This window comes from Manis javanica, chromosome 7, assembly GCF_040802235.1.
Source record: "Manis javanica isolate MJ-LG chromosome 7, MJ_LKY, whole genome shotgun sequence".
In the NCBI taxonomy this organism is placed as follows: Eukaryota; Metazoa; Chordata; class Mammalia; order Pholidota; family Manidae; genus Manis; species Manis javanica.
In genome coordinates, this window is record NC_133162.1 from 75,074,587 (window position 1) to 75,091,217 (window position 16,631).

Sequence of the window (16,631 nt, forward strand, 5' to 3'; positions counted from 1 at the left end):
TATTGAAATAGTGTACAATTAAAAAAATATTTTCTTGTGGACATTGAATAATAAAATGAACTCCCATCCATAGACCTATCACCCAGATTCAAAAATTGCCAACTATTGGCTAATCTTGTTTCATCTGTGCCCTCATCTACTCCCCCCTGCCCATATTATATTTGAATTCATAGAAGTTATTTTTTAGAGCAGTTTTACAAAAAACTTGAGCAAATAATATGTAGAGTTCCCACATATCCCTCCACCTTTCCCTGTTTATTAACACCTTGCATTGGGGTGGAACATTTGTTGCAACTGATAAAACCAATTTGATACACTATTATTAATTGGGAGCACATAGTTTATTTATATTAGGGTTCACTGTTTGTGTTGCACATTTTATTCAGTAGTGTTTAGAGCTGGCTAGCCCTAAGACTACAAACTTCTGAAACGGTCAACCCTTTGAAGTATCTAAATTGCCTTCTAACTCTACAGTTCCGGAAACAGTGAAGCAATGAGGAGGCCCTTTGGAACCATCTGGAAATTGCAAAGTTGAAAAAACAGCAGACCATACTAAAAATCACCACTCCTAGTACACAAAGCAATGCAAGAGCAAGTCATGTTTGCCCAAAGTGTGGGTGGGGCTGCAGGTGGGGGAGAAGCCTGAGTTGGGCCACAGCCAGGGTGGGCCTGGAGAGGACAGAACCCACTGTCTAGGCAATAGCAACTTGATTAATTGATTGATTTACACAGGATTGTTTTGTGTTTTGATTTTTTTAATTGAAGTATAGCTGATATACAATATTGTACTGGTTTCAAGTAGACCACATAGTGACAGTTACATACATTATCAAATCCTCACCATAACTAGTGCTGTTACTACCTGTTAGCATAAAAAGATGTTACAGAATCATTGACTATATTCTCTATGCTGTACTTTCATCCCCATGACTAATTTATATTATGATTGAGATTTTGTGCCTCTTTATCCCCTTTGACTATTTCACCCACCCACCCTAACCCCTTCCCCATGGTAACCACCAGTCACTTATCAGTGTCTATGAGTCTATGGAAGTTTTGTTCATTTTTTATTTCTAGATTCCACATATAAATGAAATCATACGGTATTTGTCTTCCTCTTCCTGGCTGATTTCACTTAGCATAATACCCTCTAGGTCTATCCATGTTGTCACAAATGGGAGAATTTCTTTTTTATGGCTGAATAATATCCCATTGTGTATATGTGCCACATCTTCTTTATCTATTCATCTGTTGATAGACACTTTGGTTGCTTCCATATCTTGGCTAAGGTAAATAATGAGGCAGTAAACATAGAGGTGAATATATCTTTTCGAATCAGAGGTATTGTTTTCTTCAGGAAATTCCTAGAAGTGGAATTATTGGGTTGTATGGTATTTCTATTTTTAGTTTTTTGAGGGACCTCCGTATTGCTTTCCAGTGTCTGCACCAGTTTGCAGCCCCGCCTTCAGTGCACGAGGGGGAACAGTAACTTTAATTGGAGTGCAGTTGTTGAGGCAGAGAGAGTGGGAAGGAGCATAAAGAACTTCATAAAATCAGGATTGGAACCAGAATTTACAAGGGAATTAAAAAAATAAAAAGTTAATCTTCTGGCAACGTAATTAAAGGGAGGATTTTGCAGCCGTAGAATGGGGGTGGTATGTGGTGGCTATTGCCTCACTGCTGCTGCCCTGCAGCTCTTTATTTCTGCAGACACCTGCAGATGCTAATTAGTCAAACCCTGGGATCCAAGAGGAGGGGCGGGGAGCAGAGGTCACCCCGCCCAGGAAATTTTCAGCAAGTCAGAGTTCAATGCTTCATCCTCCCAACCAAGCACTAGACTTTGTTTCCTACACACAAGGGATCAATTATTGTCACAGCTCACTGACTCAGTCCCTAAATCTGTCATGCCAGTTGTTGCAGAGATTATGGTGACTGCTTGATATTTAACAGTATCAACAGCAAGCCTTTACTGAGCTGCTAGGCACACGGCACTGGGCATACCTGTGGGGATACTGCAGTGACAAGACCAAATCAATGCCTTGTGGCACTGACCTTCCACTGCGGGACATTGGTGGCCCCAAGGTCACTGTGATCCGCTCCCCATTTCCAGGGGTCCAAATTACCTTCACCCCACCCTAGGTATAACCGAAAGGATACATCAATTCATTAGACACACATAGCCTGTGTTTTCTGAGAATGCAGCAAATCTGAACCTGAATTCTAAGTTTAGAAGTCACCAAATACTCATCTTACTGTAACAGTAAGGGGCATAGCCTTGGGATGGAGGCAGGGCTGGACAAATACTGTCCTTTCCAGCTATCTGGTAATCTCTGGCAGTCTCGTGGGCTGGGGCCAAGGGAGAGCTGGGTGCCGCTAATTGTCCATCCGACTCTGTCACTTCTCATCAGTGAGTCTGCATGCCTTCCTAGGAGGAGCATCAAACTCTCAATCCAGAAGAACCACCCTGATTTTTTTTTTAACTAAGGTATCATTGATACACAATCTTATAAAGGTTTCACATAAGCAACATTGTGGTTTCAACATTCACTCATATTATCAAGTTCCCCTCCCCTGCACCCCATTGCAGTTGCTGTCACCAGCATAGTAAGGTGCTATAGAGTCACTACTTGTGTTCTCTGTGCTGTACAGCCTTCCCCGTGAGCCACCTACATTATGTGTACTGATCATAATGACCCTTAATCCCCTTCTCTCTCTCTCCCCAATCCCTTCCTTTTGGTAACCGCTAGTCCTTTCTTGGAGTCTGTGAGTCTGCTGCTCACAGGTTTTGCAGAACCACCCTGATTTTTAAGATACTAAAGTTAATCTGAAAAAAACTACATATAAAAACAACTAGAAAACTTTAAAAAAGAAGACTAGAAGGGGTGTCTGCAGAAAGAAAACACAAAGCTCTACATGATTAAAAAATAAATCAACATGGAAAATGGAACCTGATAAGAGTTCCAGATACAGCTTTACTTCCCTTTCCAAGAAAGTTTCTATGAAGAAGTAGAAAAAACTGGATAGTAACGGATTCTCAGAGTATGTATTTGATGTCAGGTGCCATGCTAATGCTCAGTGAAGTCAGCAGTGCACCAGACCCCATTTGACAGAGAGGGACACTGGCTCTGGGAGGTGGGAGACTGCCAGAGATTACCAGATAGCTGGACAGGACAGTATTTGTCCAGCCCTGCCTCCATCCCAAGGCTATGCCCCTTACCATGGCCTCTCAATTGACTTTCAGAATCCTGGAAGCATTTCGACAAATGTGAAGACTAAGGAGCTGAACTGAGCATCATAGTGGAGGCTGCAAGGGTCTGAGCCCAGGACCGGTTGGGAGCCTGAGGTGCTGTGGGACCTGCACATCACCTCTCTGCTCACAGTCCCATGTGGTTGGTTTTTCAGGCTGCTAAGAGGCCATACGTCTGAGATTTGGTTCTTAAGGGTACCCTGGGTGGGAACATCCATAGTAGACCTTGCTTTCCTCCTCTTACAGCCTGAGATGGAGCAATTGTCAGCCCTGTTCAAGGGGGTGCTACCTTCTTCTCTTTAGGAGTAGCTCCTGGCTCAGAACCCAGGCCACGATCAACCCTGACACATGCTACCTGGGAATTACTCTGTGTTTATCACAGAACTGCTCCCATCATCATTTATCAACCTCTTTCTTCCACTTCATTCTCCCATAAGCCTCTCTCTCTAGATCAATTCAAGGCAACAGCTCCACCAGCTGCAGACCAGAAAGTAAGGGACAGGAGGCTGTAGCACTTGGTTTCCCTAATTCTTGCCTTGCCCTCACCTCTACAGCCTAGTCTCCATGCATTTGCTAATGGATTCTTGTCAGATGTAAGTCAGGCCTTGCAGCCACTCTGCTCCCATATGTCCATAGACTTTTCATCTCAGAGCAAAGCCTCACCTTCCCACTCACTCCACTCCTGCACTAACAGCCTCTATCTTTCTCAAAACACCAGGGCAGCTCCTGCCTCAGGGCTGTTGCCTGGGATGTTCTTCCTCCAGGCGTGTGCATGCTCTGCTATGCACACTGTCCGCTTGAACAAGGATGAGTTCACTCTCTAGTTCACCAAATCCGAGGATCTCAGTTTCTGGGATATTGGTGATGCATAAAGGAGTTTTGGCTTGAGCTAGAGAAGCTGGGTCTATCTGGCCTTATGAAATCTCTTGACAATACATAAGGGTGATTCAATAAGGGGGACACGAATTGACCTTTCCTCCCTTAAGTGAGCCACCAAGGAGAGGAAGGGGATCCAGAACTTTCAGGGGAAAAGTCACATGTTGGAAAGATGCCTGCTCACATATTTGTTCAATAAACACCTCCTGAGCACTGACCATGTGAGACAATGACTAGGTGGTGGGAATACCACATAGAATCAGAGCCCTTACTTCAATGGGCTCATGGTCTAGTTGAGGAGACAGATGTTCATTAAGTGGCCACACAAATAATTATAAAATCCTGACTGAGGTAAGTGAAGTAAAGTGAAATGGGCAGTTCTAGTGTTGTGCCCAAAGTCGCGAATCCCAGAAGACCACCAAGGAGCCAACACCGATGCAAGAGCAAAGAGCCTTTATTCGAGCTAGCTTGAGCTCAGTCTCTCATCTACACCAATGCAGTGGCAAGATGACAGAGAAAGAGAGCGAGTTTCAATACCACAAAGGTTTTATGGGGTTCTAGGACAATTGGGGGGGTGATGGTAGTGGCTCTGGCTGATAGGCTGGATCTAGGGGTAGTTGGTGGGGTGATAGGTTGTGGCTCTGGTCAGTTGGCAGGGTCTAAGGGTGGTGGGTGAGCTCTTTGCTGACTGGAGAGGAGAGAGACCAAGCTCGGATTGGGTGAAATAGGATCCAGGTCCTGATTGGCTGAGGTTGGATCCGGGTCCCAATTGACTGAAATAGAATCTGGGAGCTTGCCCTTTCACTAGGAAGTCTGTGTGGGGGCCACAGAACACTTCCCAAGGACAGATGGGGTTGGAGAGGCATTGAACTGCCTTGTAAGATTTCTGGCTTGCACTACTTGATGGGTTGTAGCAAAATTCAGTGAAACAGAAAACACAGAAGATGGGAAGACCAGGGGTGGGTAGGGTGGGGAAAATAAGTTCTCTCTTTGGGATTTTAGTTTGAGGTAACTTTGAGAAATTTAAGAGCCAATATCATGTAGATAATTGTATATTCCTGAATATATCAAGTTGAATATGCAGACAAAAACATGGAAACCAGAAGCATGGTCTTGCTCAAGTTGCTTGGCATGTGTGAACAAGCCTTGAGTGTACACGAGTTCATCTGGGGAAAGGGTGTAGAGAGAGAAGAGAGGCCTGGGGGCAGCCTTGAGGAGCTCCAACATTCCAAGTTTAAACAGAGAAAGATGAACTTGCCAGGGAGGCAGAGAAGTTTCCTGATCATCAGGAGGAAAAGCAGAAGAGCATGGTGTGAGTGAAGTCGATGGGGAATTCTTTGTTTTATTGTTGCAACATTTTTGTAAGTCTGAAATTATTTCAAGATACACAGTAAAACCATCACTTTCTTTTTCAGGGTTTATTAGTAAGGAGGAGAGGCTGCCTCTCTGTCTTGGATAACTGCCCCATCCATTGGGACCTTCTTTAATGGAGGTCGTTTCCCTCTACAGCCTCTTCAAAGCACCAGTTTAATTCTTTGAAGCCTCTATGCTCCTTGATTATTGCTGCATTGGAAACATTATTATCCTAGGAAGTAATGGTTAAAAATGGTACATCACTTAATTTTTAACCTTTTATATTTAAAGAAAGGCTACTCGCTTGTTTGTTGTATACTACATTTTAAATGAATTCTCACCTATTTATTAAACAAAGAAAACACATTTAAATGAGAGCACTATGCAAATTAGTACCCACAGGCGCCAGTCAGGACAGACCCGGCTGTGTAACAAACCAACCCCCAAACCTTAAAAGAGCAAAAGTTTCCGTGTTGCTCAAATGTCACATCTAGTGCATGTTGTGGGAGAGCTCTGGTCACAGGGACCACCCTAAGACTTGGCTCCTGCTTGACACTGACCTCCATGGTGGCTGTACCTCATTCCTTCAGCCCGGGTGCTACATACCTCTGCCCACACTCTGGGAGCTCCCGGGAGACATGAGGCAACTTCAGGGGAGGGCAGAAGCATCCTTCCTGTGGACCCGAAGCAGAAGAAACCCAGACTCTGGTAACTTGTACGATGCGATTTAAGATCTTAGCCCAGAGAACTATAGAAACCAAGGGCAGGCTGCCCCAGGATGTGCCCTTGGGACACGGAGATTCTTGTAGAGTTGGGAACAATCAAGGCCCAAAGGGCTCTGAAAGGAACTTCGACTTCCCACTCCACAACTGTGCAAAAAGAAGTTAGATAGAGGGCATGTTCCAGGAGGAGAGCTATCCCCTTAGATAACTGTATTATAATGTAAACTAGGAATGGAAGGCAGGGAGGGATGGGGCTAAGTCTGTTAAAATTCCTCTTTGTGCCCCCTCATTGTTACTGTGTGGCCCATGATTATTTGATTATCAGACATTTACTCTTTCATATTCCTGTGAGTTGTTTCACTTTTCCTTTGAAATCCTTGACACCTACCCCCTTCTCTTTGGTTCAGGGTGACATATATACCTCACTTTCTCTGTCTTCAGAACCCATGCCTATGGCTTCCAGTTACATATGTAATTAAACTTTGTTTTTCCCTCCTGTTAAAAAAAAGGTTCTACCCCAGAAATGATTCAAATCCTGACACTGTGGCAGAAACGGCAAATGTCAATTATCCTCTACTTCCTACTAGCAGAACCCTGGTGAGGCAAGGAATAACCAAAAGTTTTTAGCTCTACCGATGCCCTAATAGCTATGGGTAGACATGTGTCCAAAGTCTGTCTGCTGCATCTGAAACAGAAGTCACTAGGTGGAGTTTAAAGCAACCCTGCTTTTTTTTTTTGATCAGACAAGACCGTCCTGTGCTGTTGGCCCTGACCTTCATCTCACCTACATTCATCCACTGTCCTCCTGCCATCTGGGGCTGGGGACACCCTGCCAGGTGTGCAGCAGCCTCTCTGTAACTGTGGCTCAGGAGCCTCATGTGAGGATGCTGTGTCAGGACTGCAGGTGGGCCCACAGCCTCATGATGCCAGGAGCTTCCACAACAGCTGTGGGCTGCTCCCACCACATCACTTGTTACTACAGACAAAAAGCTAACACTGTGGGGTCTTCTTTTACTTGCAGACAAACTCAGTCCTAAATGATGCAAATAAAATACTTTTATTACTATGTACCATAAATAGTGACTTAGTCATACAGTTTCATGATTCTGAGCATTCTAAAAATATTTACAAAAAGTGTCACATTACCCTCATCTTCCTTCAGGTAGTTAAATGGTAGATAGCATTCTGTAGTGAACTTAGAACAGTTTTCTACTATAACACTGAAGAAAATTAAAGATTACCAAAGCCCACAGGTAAGGTCTGCTTTGGAGTTGTACTTACTGATCTTATCATAGCTCCAGACAGAGGAGGTTCGCAGCTCTGGGCAAGTTCACTATGAATTCGTTCCTACCGAATAATGGCAACAGAATGTTGGGGGTAAAAATGGGCTCATATCAAGTTTTATTCTCATGGCAGTCACCTGGCTGTCTCCAAGTGGCAAGCCCATCTCCGTCTCTGCAGGCCCTGCCTCTGCTTCAGGCACTGCCCAGTCTCTGCTCCCTTCTGCTCTCCTCTCTGGGCCTCATTCTCCTGCTTTCCTGTGCTCTTAGCACCAGGCAGAACTCGTCTTAAGGCACTATCTGCCATAAATAGCTTATTGCCAATGGGTATGCAAGCAGGTGCCTACACAGTAGGCTAAGTATTATACCTCATTGCATGTATACAATGGGCAATATTAGAATCAGGTGAGAATCCTAGCCATGGAATTTCCGGTTTCCCTACACTTATAAAGCTAATCAATCTAACCTAATAACTTAAGACATTGAAGTTAGTTATACAAACACCGACAGTCATAAATATGTCAGTGGTATGTCCTTCCTCCAACTAATCAAATAATTAGTTGATAGAAATTAGTTAGATGCCTCCACCTGGGGATGGGTCACGGGGATGCTGGTTGGAAAACATTTCTTCCTGTGCTGTGGACATTTCAGTATTTCTGTAGCCCACATTTCTACTACATTGGCTTATTCTTTGAGCATTTCCTACCTATTTTATGTCCACGCAAATGTTTCCCCAATCTACCTTCTCAATACTGAGTCATCACTAATCCCACCTTCTCTCAGAGATTTTACAGATCTCATCAGCCACTCCCTCTAGAGGCCCATGGTTTTTGCCCAGGTCCCAGTGGGCCTCTTCTCTTGGGCCTTCCTTACTCAGATGCTTGCTCTTAGAAGGAAGACATTGCTCAGATCCACCTCTGGTGGACCCCAGTCTGGCACACAGTGTATGGACCTACAGTGAACTTCATGTGTGCTTGAACAGAAGAAAGGCATTTGTGATTTTCCCCATCATGTGGTTGACACTTTTTCTGTCTCATCGTGATAAGTGGATATGGGTGTGAGATCTCTGGAGTGGTCTGTGGCCTTCATAAAATTCAAAGTGGAGAGACCGTGGGTTAATAAAAGAAACGGAAAAAGACCAACTGCTAATTTTCTTTGCCAAAGGACAGGGCATTACTTCTCTGAATTGCCGAAAGAGAAACTTCCCTCAATTTGGGACAGATAAGAGTAATTAGGGGCAGATAAGAGCTTTTGGGAAGCTGTCATTGTCCACTGGCTTGGCAGTGAGGTTGCTACAAAATGATTCTCTAAGACTTCTTTTTTTCTCTAGTTTGAGTTACTTAAAAAATCCAGGAATCATCTGATTTAAAAATAACAGATCAACTCTCCTGTGGCTCCTGAAGCTCAGAGCGTATGCAAAGGGGGCCTCAGGTGTCACCTGGGAAACTTTCCAGATAGCCCAACACTCTGTAGATGTAGCAACTCAGCATCTCTTTTTTTTTTTTTTTTTTGAGAGGGCATCTCTCATATTTATTGATCAAATGGTTGTTAACAACAATAAAATTCAGTATAGGGGGGTCAATGCTCAATGTACAATCATTAATCCATCTCAAGCCTAATTCTCGTCAGTCTCCAATCTTATGAAGCATAACGAACAAGTTCTTACATGGTGAACGAATTCTTACATAGTGAATAAATTCTTACATGGTGAACAGTACAAGGGCATTCATCACAGAAACTTTCGGTTTTGATCACGCATTATGACCTATAAACAATCAGGTCAAATATGAATATTCGTTTGATTTTTGTACTTGATTTATATGTTGAACCCACATTTCTCCCTCTATTATTGTTATTATTTTTATTTTTAATAAAATGCTGAAGAGGTAGGTAGATGCAAGATAAAGGTAGAAAACATAGTTTAGTGCTGTAAGAGGGCAAATGTAGATGATCAGATCATCAGGTGTGTGCCTGTGGACTAAGTATTAATCCAGGCTAGACAAGGGCAGCAAGACATCCACGGATGCAGAAGATTTCTCTCAAAGCAGGGGGGGTGAGGTTCTGAGCCTCACCTCTGTTGATCCCCTAATTCTCACCTGATGGCCCCCCTGCGACTGTGCCTGTCTTAGGTTGTTCCTCCCTTGAGGAATCTTACCCGTCTCTGGCTAACCAGTCCTCTTCTGGGGCCATACAGGGAAATGTAAAGTTGGTAAGTGAGAGAGAAGCCATATTGTTTGCAAAGGTTAGCTTTTTTACTTCTTTGCAGATTTATGCCCTGTGACTTCTATGCCCAGCACTTGTCTCGAGGTATCTTTACCACCTGGAGGAATTATGATACTCGGTAAATTCGATATGAGGCACGAATTCTATTTAAGGGTTGTAATTAGGAAGGAAGAAGAAAAGCTATAGATGTAGCATATGGAAGGAAACATGGGAGGATTGATTATTTCTTTGACATATCTTCTTGTAGAGTACCTTAAGCATGTATAGGTTTTAAACTACTAACTGATTTGCACACACATATTAACATAATAGGAATACGGTGACATAAACAAAGCAAATCTATAATTACCAGCCATCTCCAGTGAAGCCAAGAAAACCATTTAGGCACCCTAGGCATTTGTGAAAATTTATCTATGATATGATGGATATTGTCCAACTGTACATGAACAATCAGACAAATTAAAGCAGCCCATTTCTGGGATCTGTTCACATCCCATATGTTCTTTTAACCATAGATAGTCTATAGTCATGAGATTTTGGAGTGCTACAACTTGCACCCCTCCAACTCCTGGTTGAGTTTCAACAGTACAGATCCGGTCAAATTCGTTGTCTCACTGTATGCACATGCCAGCCTAGACATCTCCCTCCTCATTCCTATGGCAAGTCCAGGAGACGGTGGGCTGGATGCAGCCACAACCGCAGCATCGGCTGGATCCCTGTGGAGGCTTTTTGATGATCATCCCCCGGCACAAGTCCTCCAGAGAGTGCTGATGCCGGAAGCTCCTCCTCATATCATATCTTAGTTCATTTTCTGGGTATCCAAGCTAGGCCTTGATCTTCTGCATAGAAACAAACAGACCCTTTGCCCACACTTTGACATGCCCTCTATACCACTGTGCAGAACTCATTGGAGGTCAGCACACAGGAACTGCTTTTTTTTTTTTTTTATTAAGAGAAAGGAATATTATCAGAAAAGAGTACCTCCATAGCTGATCATCTGACACCCTTTAAGTGATCAACATTAAGGACATTTAAAGCATGCGTTGATCTTTGATTTACCAATAGTTTTATCCTATCAAGGAGTAATCCCACTTTTCATTCATTCTTTCTTTCTTTCTTTTTTTTAATTTTTAATCTACACTTACATGAAGAATACTATGTTTACTATGCTCTCCCCTATATCAGGTCCCCCCTAACAACCACATTACGGTTACTGTCCATCAGCTTAGCAAAATGTTGTAGAGTCACTACTTGTTCTCTCTATGTTGTGCAGCCCACCCTCCCCTTTCTCCCTGCCCCCCATGCATGCTAATCTTAATACCCCCTTCTTCTTACCCCCCCCTTATCCCTCCCTACCCACCCATCCTCCCCAGTCCCTTTCCCTTTGGTACCTGTTAGTCCATTTTTGGGTTCTGTAATTCTTCTGCTGTTTTGTTCCTTCAGTTTTTCCTTTGTTCCTATACTCCTCAGATGAGTGAAATCATTTGGTATTTCTCTTTCTCCGCTTGGCTTATTTCACTGAGCATAATACTCTCCAGCTCCATCCATGTTGCTGCAAATGGTTGGATTTTTCCACTTCTATGGCTGAGTAGTATTCCATTGTGTATATGTACCACATCTTCTTTATCCATTCATCTACTGATGGACATTTAGGTTGCTTCCAATTCTTGGCTATTGTAAATAGTGCTGCGATAAACATAGGGGTGCATCTGTCTTTCTCAAACTTGATTGCTGCGTTCTTAGGGTAAATTCCTAGGAGTGGAATTCCTGGGTCAAATGGTAGGTCTGTTTTGAGCATTTTGATGAGCCTCCATACTGCTTTCCACAATGGTTGAACTAATTTACATTGCCACCAGCAGTGTAGGAGGGTTCCCCTTTCTCCACAGCCTCCCCAACATTTGCTGTTGTTTGTCTTTTGGATGGCAGCTATCCTTACTGGTGTGAGGTGATACCTCATTGTAGTTTTAATTTGTATTTCTCTGATAATTAGCGATGTGGAGCATCTTTTCATGGGTCTGTTGGCCATCTGTATTTCTTTTTTAGAGAACTGTCTGTTCAGTTCCTCTGCCCATTTTTTAATTGGGTTATTTGTTTTTTGTTTGTTGAGGTGTGTGAGCTCTTTATATATTCTGGACGTCAAGCCTTTATCGGATCTGTCATTTTCAAATATATTCTCCCATACTGTAGGGTTCCTTTTTGTTCTATTGATCGTGTCTTTTGCTGTACAGAAGCTTTACAGCTTAATGTAGTCCCACTTGCTCATTTTTGCTGTTGTTTTCCTTGCCCGGGGAGATATGTTCAAGAAGAGGTCACTCATGTTTATGTCTAAGAGGTTTTTGCCTATGTTTTTTTCCAAGAGTTTAATGGTTTCATGACTTACATTCAGGTCTTTGATCCATTTTGAGTTTACCTTTGTATATGGGGTTAGACAATGGTCCAGTTTCATTCTCCTACATGTAGCTGTCCAGTTTTGCCAGCACCATCTGTTGAAGAGACTGTCATTTTGCCATTGTATGTCCATGGCTCCTTTATCAAATATTAATTGACCATATATGTTTGGGTTAATTTCTGTAGTCTCTAATCTGTTCCACTGGTCTGTGGCTCTGTTCTTGTGCCAGTACCAAATTGTCTTGATTACTATGGCTTTGTAGTAGAGCTTGAAGTTGGGGAGTGAGATCCCCCCTACTTTATTCTTCTTTTTCAGGATTGCTTTGGCTATTCGGGGTCTTTGGTGTTTCCATATGAATTTTTGAATTATTTGTTCCAATTCATTGAAGAATGTTGCTGGTAATTTGAGAGGGATTGCATCAAATCTGTATATTGCTTTGGGCAGGATGGCCATTTTGACGATATTAATTCTTCCTAGCCATGAGCATGGGATGAGTTTCCATTTATTAGTGTCCCCTTTAATTTCTCTTCAGAGTGACTTGTAGTTTTCAGAGTATAAGTCTTTCACTTCTTTGGTTAGGTTTATTCCTAGGTATTTTATTCTTTTTGATACAATGGTGAATGGAATTGTTTTCCTGATTTCTCTTTCTATTGATTCATTGTTAGTGTATAGGAAAGCTACAGATTTCTGTGTGTTAATTTTGTATCCTGCAACTTTGCTGTATTCCGATATCAGTTCTAGTAGTTTTGGAGTGGAGTCTTTAGGGTTTTTTATGTACAGTATCATATCATCTGCAAATAGTGACAGTTTAACTTCTTCTTTACCAATCTGGATTCCTTATATTTCTTTGTTTTGTCTGATTGCCGTGGCTAGGACCTCCAGTACTATGTTAAATAACAGTGGGGAGAGTGGGCATCCCTGTCTGGTTCCCGATCTCAGAGGAAATGCTTTCAGCTTCTCGCTGTTCAGTATAATGCTGGCTGTGGGTTTATCATATATGGCCTTTATTATGTTGAGGTACTTGCCCTCTATTCCCATTTTGCTGAGAGTTTTTGTCATGAATGGATGTTGAATTTTGTCAAATGCTTTTTCAGCATCTATGGAGATGATCATGTGGTTTTTGTCTTTCTTTTTGTTGATGTGGTGGATGATGTTGATGGATTTTCAAATGTTGTACCATCCTTGCATCCCAGGGATGAACCCCACTTGGTCATGGTGTATGATCCTTTTGATATACTGTTGAATTCTGTTTGCTAATATTTTATTGAGTATTTTTGCATCTACATTCATCAGGGATATTGGTCTGTAATTTTCTTTTTTGGTGGGGTCTTTGCCTGGTTTTGGTATTAGGGTGATGTTGGCTTCATAGAATGAGTTTGGGAGTATTCCCTCTTCTTCTATTTTGTGGAACACTTTAAGGAGAATGGGTATTATGTCTTCTCTGTGTGTCTGATAAAATTCTGAGGTAAATCCATTCGGCCCCGGGGTTTTGTTCTTGGGTAGTTTTTTGATTACCGTTTCAATTTCTTTGCTCGTAATTGGTTTGTTTAAACTTTTGTGTTTCTTCCTTGGTCAGTCTTGGGAGGTTGTATTTTTCTAGGAAGTTGTCCATTTCTTCTAGGTTTTCCAGCTTGTTGGCATATAGGTTTTCATAGTAGTCTTTAATAATTCTTTGTATTTCTGTGGAGTCTGTCGTGATTTTTCCATTCTCATTTCTGATTATGTTGACTTGGGTTGATTCTCTTTTTCTCTTAATAAGTTGGGCTAGAGGCTTATCTATTTTGTTTATTTTCTCGAAGAACCAGCTCTTGGTTTCGTTGATTTTTCCTATTGTTTTATTCTTCTCAATTTTGTTTATTTCTTCTCTGATCTTTATTATGTCCCTCCTTCTGCTGACTTTAGGCCTCATTTGTTCTTCTTTTTCTGGTTTTGATAATTGTGATGTTAGACTATTCATTTGGGATTGTTCTTCCTTCTTCAAGTGTGCCTGGATTGCTATATACTTTCCTATTAAGACTGCTTTCTCTACGTCCCACAGAAGTTGGGGCTTAGTGTTGTTGTTGTCATTTGTTTCTATATATTCCTTGATCTCTATTTTGATTTGTTCATTGATCCATTGATTATTTAGTAGCATGTTGTTAAGCCTCCATGTGTTTGTGAGCCTTTTTGTTTTCTTTGTAGAATTTATTTCTACTTTTATAACTTTGTGGTCTGAAAAATTGGTTGGTAGAATTTCAATATTTTGGAATTTACTGAGGCTCTTTTTGTGAGCTAGTATGTGGTCTATTCTGGAGAATGTTCCATGGGCACTTGAGAAGAATGTATATCCTGTTGCTTTTGGATGTAGAGTTCTATAGATGTCTATTAGGTCCATCTGTTCTAGTGTGTTGTTCAGTGCCTGTGTGTCCTTACTTATTTTCTGCCCGGTGGATCTATCCTTTGGGGTGAGTGGTGTGTTGAAGTCTCCTACAATGAATGCATTGCAGCCTATTTCCCTCTTTAGTTCTGTTAGTATTTGCTTCACATATGCTGGTGCTCCTGTGTTGGATGCATATATATTTAGAATGGTTATATCCTCTTGTTGGACTGAGCCCTTTATCATTGTGTAGTATCCTTCTTTATCTCTTGTTACTTTCTTTGTTTTGAAGTCTATTTTGTCTGATATTAGTACTGCAACCCCTGCTTTCTTCTCACTGTTGTTTGCCTGAAATATGTTTTTCCATCCCTTAACTTTTAGTCTATGCTTATCTTTGGGTTTAAGGTGAGTTTCTTGTAAGCAGCATATAGATGGGTCTTGCTTTTTTATCCATTCTATTACTCTGTGTCTTTTGATTGGTGCATTAAGTCCATTTACATTTAGGGTGACTATTGAGAGATATGTACTTATTGCCATTTCAGGCTTTAGATTCGTGGTTACCAAAGGTTCAAGGTTAGCTTCTTTAGTATCTTACTGCCTAACTTAGCTCGCTTATTGAGCTGTTATATACACTGTCTGGAGATTCTTTTCTTCTCTCCCTTCTTATTCCTCCTCCTCCATTCTTCATATGTTGTGTGTTTTTTTCTGTGCTCTTTTTAGGGGTGCTCCCATCTAGAGCAGTCCCTGTAGGATGCCCTGTAGAGGTGGTTTGTGGGAAACAAATTCCCTCAGCTTTTGCTTGTCTGGGAATTGTTTGATCCCACCATCATATTTAAATGATAGTCGTGCTGGATACAGTATCCTTGGTTCAAGGCCCTTCTGTTTCATTGCATTAAGTATATCATGCCATTCTCTTCTGGCCTGTAGGGTTTCTGTTGAGAAGTCCTATGTTAGCCTGATTGGTTTTCCTTTATAGGTGACCTTTTTCTCTCTAGCTGCCTTTAAAACTCTTTCCTTGTCCTTGATCCTTGCCATTTTAATTATTATGTGTCTTGGTGTTGTCCTCCTTGGATCCTTTCTGTTGGGGGTTCTGTATAATTCCATGGTCTGTTCGATTATTTCCTCCCCCAGTTTGGGGAAGTTTTCAGCAATTATTTCTTCAAAGACACTTTCTATCCCTTTTCCTCTTTCTTCCTCTTCTGGTATCCCTATAATACGAATGTTTTTCCTTTTGTATTGGTCACATATTTCTTTTAGTGTTGTTTCATTCCTGGAGATCCTTTTATCTCTCTCTATGTCAGCTTCTATACGTTCCTGTTCTCTGGCTTCTATTCCTTCAATGGCCTCTTGCATCTTATCCATTCTGCTTATAAATCCTTCCAGGGATTGTTTCACTTCTGTGATCTCTCTCCTGACATCTGTGATCTCCTTCCGGACTTCATCCCACTGCTCTTGCATTTTTCTCTGCATCTCATCCCATTGCTCTTGCATTTTTTTCTGCATCTCTGTCAGCATGTTCATGATTTTTATTTTGAATTCTTTTTCAGGAGGACTAGTTAGGTCTGTCTCCTTCTCAGGTGTTGTCTCTGTGATCTTTGTCTGCCTGTAGTTTTGCCTTTTCATGGTGATAGAGATAGTTTGCAGAGCTGGTACAAGTGACCGCTGGAAGAGCTTCCCTTCTTGTTGGTTTGTAGCCTTTTCCTGGGAGAATAGCGACCTCTAGTGGCTTGTGCTGGGCAGCTGTGTGCAGACAGGGCTTCTGCTTCCTGCCCAGTTGCTTTGGGGTTTATCTCCGCTGTTGCTGTGGGCTTGGCCTGGCTGGGGCTGTTCCTCCAAAATGGTGGAGCCCCGTTGGAGGGGGAGCAGCCAGGAGACTATTTATCTCCGTAAGGGGCCTCTGTGCTCCCTGCTGCCCAGGGGGTTAGAGTGCCCAGAGATCCCCAGATTCCCTGCCTCTGGTCTAAGTGACCTGTCCTGCCCCTTTAAGACTTCCAAAAAGCACTCTCCAAACCAAAACAACAACAACAACGAGAGAGGGAACAGAAAAAAAAAAAAAAAAAAAAAAGGAAAAAACACGCGATTTTTTTTTTCTCCTCAGTCGCCAGTCCCAGGCACCTGCTCACTGGTCATGCTGCCCTGTCTCCCTAGCACCAGGGTCCCTGTCCCTTCAAGGCTTCCAAAAAGC